Source organism: Macrotis lagotis, chromosome 1 (genome assembly GCF_037893015.1).
Source record: "Macrotis lagotis isolate mMagLag1 chromosome 1, bilby.v1.9.chrom.fasta, whole genome shotgun sequence".
In the NCBI taxonomy this organism is placed as follows: Eukaryota; Metazoa; Chordata; class Mammalia; order Peramelemorphia; family Peramelidae; genus Macrotis; species Macrotis lagotis.
Window position 1 is genome coordinate 193,085,004 of NC_133658.1, and position 8,716 is coordinate 193,093,719.

Here is an 8,716-nt window from a genome sequence, read left to right on the forward strand (position 1 = left end):
AAGAAAATTATAGACCAATCTCCCTAATGAATATAGATGCAAAAATCTTAAATAAAATCTTAGCAAAATGATTGCAACAAATTATCACTGGGATAATACATTATGATCAAGTAGGATTTATCTCAGGAATACAGAGTTGGTTCAATATTAGGAAAACTGTAACAAACCTATCAGAAATTATATGATCATATCAATAGACACTGAAAAAGCTTTTGACAAAATACAGCATCCATTCCTACTAAAAACAATAGAGAGTGTAAGAATAAATGGAATGTCCCTTAGAATAATTGGCAGTATCTATCTGAAACCATCAGCAAGCATTATATTCAATGGGGAGAGGCTAGAGGCATTCCCAAAAAGATCAGGGGTGAAACAAGGATGTTTATTATCACCACTACTATTCAATATCATATTAGAAATGTTAACTTCAGCAATTAGAGAAGAAAAAAGAAATTGAAGGAATTAAAACTGAGAAGTAAGAGACAAAACTCTCATTCTTTGCAGATGACATTATGGTATACCTAGAGAATTCCAATAAATCATCCAAAAAAACTGCTGGAAACAATTAGCAATTTTAGCAAAGTTGCAGGTTATAAAACAAACCCTCATAAATCCTCAACTTTTCTATATATTTCTAGCAAGATACAGCAGGAAGAAATAGAAAGAGAAATCCCATTCAAAGTAACCCCAGGAAATATAAAATACCTGGGAGTCTATTTGCCAAAACAGACTCAGAAACTTTTTTGAAAACAGTTATAAAACACTTCTCACACAAATTAAATGAGGGAAAATATCAACTGCTCATGGATAGGTAGAGCTAATATAATAAAAAGGACAATTCTACCAAAATTAAACTACCTCTTTAGTGCCCTACCAATCAAAATTCCAAAATATTACCTTAATGAGTTAGAAAAAAATTAAGTAAATTCATATGGAGAAATAAAAGTCAAGAATTTCCAGGAATTTAATGAAAAAAAAGTGCAAAAAGAAGGTGGCTTAGCCCTACCTGATCTAAAATTATATTATAAAGCATCAGTTATCAAAACTGTTTGGTATTGGTTAAGAAATAGAGTGGTGTCCCAGTGGAATAGACTAGGTACAAAAGCAGGAGACAGTTATAATAATCTGTTGTTTGATAAACCCAGAGTCCAGATATTGGGATAAAAATTCTCTCTTTGATTAAAAACTGCTGGGAACATTGGAAGTTAGTATGGAAGAAACTTAGATTAGACCAATACCTAACACACTTTACCAAGATAAGATCCAAATGGTTATAAGATTTAGACATAACAAACAATACTATAAACAAATTAGAAGATCAAGGACTAATTTACCTGTCAGATCTATGGAAAGGGTAGCAGTATGTGACTAAGGAAGAGATGGAAAACATCACCATTAACAAACTAGATGATTTCAATTACATTAAATTAAAAAGCTTTCGCAAAGATGAAACTACTGTAACCAAGATCAAAAGAAATTTAGTAAATTGGAAAAAAATTTTTACAACTAATGATTCTGACAAAGGACTCATTTCTAAAATATACAGAGAACTGAGTCATATTTTAAAAAAAAAAAAGCCATTCCTCAAATGGTCAAACAATATGCAAAGGCAATATACAGATGAGGAAATCAAAGCCATCCATATTCATATGAAAAATTGCTCTAAATCATTAATTATTAGAGAAATGCAAATCAAAGCTTCTCTGAGGTATCACCTCACACCTCTCAGACTGACCAATATGACCACAAAGGATCATGGTCATTGTTGGAAGGGTTGTGGGAAATCTGGGACACTATTACACTGTTTGTGGAGCTGTGAACTCATCCAACCTTTCTGGAGAGAAATTTAAAACTATGACCAAAGGGCAACAAAAATGTGCATACCCTTTGATCCAGCAATATCACTACTGGGTCTATACCCAGAAGGTATGATGAAAAAAGGTAAAAACATAACCTGTACAAAAATATTCATAGCAGCCCTGTTTGTGGTGGCAAAGAATTGGAAATCAAATAAATGTCCTTCAATTGAGGAATGGCTTAGCAAACTGTGGTATATGGAACACTATTGTTCTATTAGAAACAAGGAGGGATGGGAATTCTGGAAAACCTGGAGGGATTTGCATGAACTGATGCTGAGTGAGATGAGAAGAACCAGAAAAACACTGTACACCCTATCAGCAACATGGGAGTGATGTTCAACCTTGATGGACTTCCTTGTTCCATCAGTGCAACAACCAGGGACAATTTTCTGCTGTCAGCAATGAAGAATACCATCTGTATCCGGATAAAGAGCCATGGAGTTTGAACAAATTTCAAGCACTATGCCCTTTAATTTAGAAAGAAAATAGCAGATATCTTATTGTCTGATCTTGTTTTCTCTTATACTTTTTGTTTCTTCCTCAAGGATGTGATTTCTCTCTCATCACACTCAATTTGGATCAATGTACAACATGGAAACAAAATAAAGACTAACATATTGCTTTCCATGGGCGGGGGGAGTAAGATTGGGAGAAAAATTGTAAAACTCAAAACTCAAATAAAAACTTTAAAAATTAAAAAATTGATTGTTGCAGTCTATCAGTACATGTAAATTGAAAAATAAAAAACATAATCAAAAATCAATAGAAAGGGGGGGAAATTAGAAAGCAATGTGAAATACTGCAATGGAAAAATTACTGATCTGGAAAATAGATTTGAGACAGGCAAATTAAACATTACTGAAATTTCTGAAGGTCATGATAAAAAAGAGCCTAGATCTTTTTTTTTCAAAAGCAAAGATATCAAGGAAAATGTTGTTACTATTCTAGATCCAGAGGGTAAAATAGAAATGGAGAGACTTCAGTGATAAACTCCTAAAAGAGATTCCGAAATGAAAACTCCCAGAAATATTATAGTAAAATCTAGAACTCCCAGGTCAAGGAGAAAATAATACAAGCATCCAAAAGTGTCATGACACAGTCCGGATAATGCAATGTTAGGCAGTTTCTACATAAAAACTTTGTAATATAGCTTTTCAGAGAGCAAAAGATCTGGGCTTACAACCAAGAATCAACTACCCAGCTAAACTGAGTATAATTCTTCAAGGATGAAAGGGGCATAAAATGAAGTACAGGAGTTTCAAGCATTCCTAAAGGAAAGAAGAGTTGAATAGAAAATTTGTCTTTCAAAAGCAAGACTCAAAAGAAATATGAAAAGATAAACAGGAAAGAAAAATAATAAGGAATTCAGTGTTTAAATTCCTAAGTGGGAAAATGATTCTTGAAAAATCCTTTAAAAAAATCTAATTATTAGGTTAGTTGGAAAGAATTTATATAGACAAAGGCCACTGGTGTGAGCTGAATATGATGGAATGAATAGCTAAAAAAATAAAATTAAGGGGGTGGAATATATATATATATATATATATATATATATATATATATATGCATTGGAATAAGTGGAAACAGGGGGATGCCCTTCAATTGGGGAATGGCTAAACAAGTAATGGTACATGCATACTATGCTATACTGTTGTTCTATAAGATATCACAAATGGTTGGACTCTTAGAGAAGCATGGAATGACTTATGGGATCTAATGCTTAGTGTAGGGAGTAAAACAAAGAAAACTATCATCACAACACAATGAGATGAATAACCTTGATGGAAGCAGTTCCTCTCAGCAGATCACTGAGCTAGAATAACTGTATTAGACTGGCTATGTACTATATTATCCCCATCCAGAGGAAGAAAAACAAAACAAAACAAAACTCAAAAACCCTTCACAATCATGAATACTATAAAATTTTTCTTTTATGTATCTCTTTCCCTTAATCCTAATTCCTCATACTGAAAATTACTTATCTGAAAACATGTTTATCAAAATTTGTATATACAATGCTAATATGACTGCCACTGAGGAGATGGGGGTGGAAAGGGAGGGTGGAAAGAAATTTTGTAACTTAAAAATATACATGTGCATATCAATGAAAATAAATAAATTTTTAATAAAGTAATATGTGGAAAGGGAATGGTGGATTGGATGTAAATTACATAAAAGAGGCACAAAAGAGATTTTGTAGTGGGAAAGTAGAGAGATGGACAACACTTAAAATTTATTCTCACTGGAATTGACTCAAAAAGGCAATTATATATGCTGTCAAGTGGTTATAGAAATTTACTTGCCTACAAGGGGAAAAAAGGAGAGTAAAAAAGATATGGGTGAGTGATAGGGGAATAAAGGTGAATTTGGGGAGAAAAACTTCTGAAGTAAAAAACTTCTGAGAATGGACAGGGAGAGAAAGAGAGAGTAAGGGGCGATAAATACTTATGGGGAAATTTTACATTAAATTTCTCTGACAAAGATTTCACTTCTCAAAAAAAATATATATATGTATGTATATACATATATATATATAACACAAATTTACTGAAATAAGAGACAGTAATGACATTTTATCTAAATTAATCTACTTGTTCAGTGACATTTTAATCAAACTACCAAAAATATTATTTTATGGAGATCGAAAAATAATAACAATTCATCTGGTCAATTAAATACAAAGGAAGGTACCCTAGTTGTACCAGAGTTGAAACTAAATTATAAAAAATAACAATCATCAAAGCTATTTGGTGTTAGTTAAGAAGCACAGTTGTGGAACAAACGAATACATTATGTATGCAAAAATACAATAGAAAATGACTATAGTAACTATTGTTTGATAAATCTAAATCCTCTAGCTTCTGGAATAAGAACTCACTATTGTTCAAAAATTGCTAGTAAAAACTGCAAAATTACAAGACAGAAACTAGCTAGGTGTAGACCAACATCTCAACCCTAAACCAACATATAGTTGAAATAGGTACATGATTTAGTCATAAAAGTTATACCATAAACAAATTGGGAGGCCAAGGAAACGTTTCTGTCAAATGTATGGAGAGGGGAAGAATTTATAACCCCCCAAAAAAGAAATAAAGAACATTATAAGAGGCAAAAATGAAATATTTTGATTACTCTAAAATAAAGGAAAGCTTTTTTCACAAACAAAACCAATGCAATCAAGATTAGAAGAAAAGCTAAAAGTTTAGAAACAATTTTAAGCTAATGTTTTTGATGAAAGTCTCATTTCTCAAGTATATAGAGCACTGAGTCAAATTAATAAAAATATAAGTCATTCTACAATTGATAAATGATCAAATAATATGAACAGATAGTTTTCAAATGTAGAGATTAAAGTTCTCTATATTCAGGGAAAAAATGTTCTAAATCTCTATTGTCAGGAGAATTGCAAATTAAAGCCCTCTGAGATACCAGTTAGCACCTATCAGACTGACTAATAGAATAAAGCATAAGAATGATAAATGTTGGAGGGGATGTGGGAACACTGATGCATTATTTGTGGAGTTGTGAACTGATTCTGGAGAGCAATTTGGAACTATATCCTAAGGCTTATAAAACTGTGCATACTATTTACTCAAGCAATATCACTATTAGATCTAAAAAAAGATCATATAAAAGAAAAAATGACCCATATGTACAAGAATATTTATAACATTTTTTTCTGGGGTGGCAAAGAATTAGAAATTGAGCAGATGTCTATCAGTCGGGAAATGGTCGCACAAGTTGTGTTATATGAATGTAATGCAATGCTATTTGGCTATAAGAAATCATGAGCAGTTGAATTTCAGATAAATCTGAAAAGACTTAACCTAAACTGAAGCAGAATGAAGTGAGCAGAACCAGAAGAATATTGTATCCTGTGTGATGATCAATACATTTTTTGATACATGTAGTTCTTCTCATCAGTACAAAAATTACAAGTCTGGTGATGAGAGAATGCCTTCCATACCCAGAGATGAACGAATCATACTATTTTTGCTTTAATTTTTTCTTCCTCATGGTTTCCATTTTCTTCTGATTCTTTTTTCACATAGAAACATGTTAAACATGGTTGTACATGCATAGGATATATCACTTTGCTTACTTTCTTGGGGTAGAGGGAAGGAAGAAAAGGAAAAAAAATTGACCTCAGAATTTATCAAAAATGCATGTTTAAAAGCAATCTTTACATTCAATTAGAAAAATTACTATTAAGAAAATAGAGAGGGGCCGGGCTGAGCCGGGCGTGGAGCGGAGTGCAGGGACACAGCTACATGCTCCCCAGGGCGGGGGGGCGGAGATCTGGGAGGGGGGGTCCACGATTGATCCTCCCCCCGCCCCGCCTTGCAGATGCCCGGAGTCACAGTGAAGGACGTGAACCAGCAGGAGTTTGTGCGGGCCCTGGCTTCCTTCCTAAAGAAGTCAGGGAAGCTGAAAGTCCTCAAGTGGGTGGACACGGTCAAGCTGGCCAAGCACAAGGAGCTGGCACCCTATGACGAGAACTGGCTCTGCACCCGGGCAGCCTCCACAGCCCACCATCTGTGCCTCCAAGGTGGCGCTGGGGTCGGATCCATGACCAAGATCTAGGGGGAGCGCCAGCGCAACAGGGTCATGCCCAGTCACTTCAGCAGGTGCTCCAAGAGTGGCACAGAGAGTCCTGCAAGCCCTGGCAGGCCTGAAAATGGTGGTGAAGGACCAGGATGGGGGCCGGAAGCTGACACCTCAGGGACAGAGAAACCTGGACAGAATTGCCAGACAGGTGGCAGCTGCCAACAAGAAACATTAGGACACACCACATCAGATTCATTAATAAACTCCTTGTTCTTCCAAAAAGGAAAAAAAAGAAAATAGAGAAATAAGAGCTACTCTTCAATGGATAAATGTTAAATAATATTAAAAGATGGTTTGGGGATAAAGAAATCGAAACTATAGATTGCAACCAAGAATCAACTACCTAAAAAAACTGAATGTTCCCTTTTCAGGGAAAAGATGGACCTTCAAGGAAATGGAGAACTTTCAAACTTTCCTGTTCAAAGATCCAGAGCTGAACAGAAACTTTGATCTTAAAATACAGGACTCCAGTGAGGGATAGAGAGGGTGGATGGGAAGGACAAATTATAGTGCATTTTATGATGTTGAACTGCTTGTATTTCTGCATAGGAAGATGATACCGTTAATTCATATGAACACTGAACACTCTCATTTATTAGGGCAGTAAGGGGTATATATATATATATATATATATGTATATATACATATATATATATATATATATGTATATATATACACACAAAGCACAGGAGAGAGCTGAATATGAAGGTGTCATATATTATAAAGATGGAGTTAATGGTCAAGAAAAGAATTACTGGAGAAAGGGAAAAGAAAGGAATATGGGCTAAGGGTTTTTTTCACATAAAAGGAAAGAAAAAAGCTTTTTCAATGGAGTGGAAAGGAAGGAAGATGAAAGGGAGTGAGTGAGCCTTCATTCTCATCAGAAGTGACTCAGAGAGGAAATAACTTACCCATTCAATTGCGTATAGAAATCTATCTTAAACTAGAGGAAAATAAGAGAGAAAAGGCATGGGAGAAAGGGGATGGAGGGAGGGGGGATTTATGGAATAGAAGAGAGGGAAGATCATGGATGAGGGTAGTCATATTGAATATACTTTTTTTTAGGAAAGATATCATTTCTTTTGAGTTTTACAATATTTTCTCCCATTCTTGCTTCCCACCCCCCATCCCCTAAAGAGGTCATTCTGTTAGTCTTTACATTGTTTCCATAATATGCATTGATCCCAGTTGAATGTGATGAAAATTATAAGAGATAGCAAAATTACATAATAAGATAACTTTTTTTCCTAAATTGAAGGTCTTTCTTGAAACTCCACAAATCATTCTCTGGATACAGATGTTATTCTTCAATGTATATGGCCCAAAATTGCCCCTGGTTGTTGCACTGATGGAATGAGCAAGTCCATCAAGTTTGATCATCACCCCCATATTGCTGTTAGGATGGACAATGTTTTTGGTTCTGCTCTTCTTGCTCAGAATCAGTTCGTGAAAATTCTTCCAGGCTTCCCTGAATTCCCATTCCTCCAAGTTTCTAACAGAACAATAGTATTCCATGACATACATATACTATAATTTGTAAGTCATTCCCAATTAAAGGACATTTACTTGATTTGCAATTCTTTGCCATCACAAACAGGGCTGCTATGAATATTTTTGTACAAGAAATGTTTTTACCCTTTTTCATAGTCTCTTCAGAGCATATATGCAGTAGTGGAATTGCTGGATCAAAGGGTATGCACATTTTTGTTGCCTTTTGGGCAAAATTCCAAGTTGCTCTCCAGAAAGTTTGGATGAGTTCACAGCTCCACCAACAATGTATTAGTGTCCCAGATTTCCCACATCCCTTCCAACATTGATCATTATCCTTTCTGGTCATGTTGGCCAGTCTGAGAGGTGTGAGGTGGAACCTCAGAGATGTTTTATTTTGCATTTCTCTAATAAGTAATGATTTAGAGCAATTTTTCATATGACTATGGATCGCTTTGATTTTGATTTTCTCAGCTGTACTGCCTTTGCATATCCTTTGACCATTTGTCAATTGGGGAAGGCCTTTTTTTGAAAATTTGACTCAGTTCTCTGTATATTTTAGAAATGAATCCTTTGTCAGAAATACTAGTTGTAAAATTTATTTCCGAATTTATTACATTTCTTTTGATCTTGGTTACAGTGGTTTTGTCTGTGCTGAAACACTTTTGAGGAGAGAGAGAATAGAATACCATATTGCTACCAATATCGGCTGTGGGGAAAAATATTGAAATAATTTCTCTGATGGACATATGATAAAGAAT

At 34.6% G+C, this 8,716-nt stretch overlaps 1 pseudogene; it reads left to right on the plus strand.

Annotated features, from left to right (window-relative positions):
- The first annotated feature begins 6,206 nt into the window (after nucleotides 1-6,206).
- On the plus strand, nucleotides 6,207-6,642 carry LOC141515004 (small ribosomal subunit protein eS19 pseudogene; annotated as a pseudogene).
- Nucleotides 6,643-8,716: the final 2,074 nt, after the last annotated feature.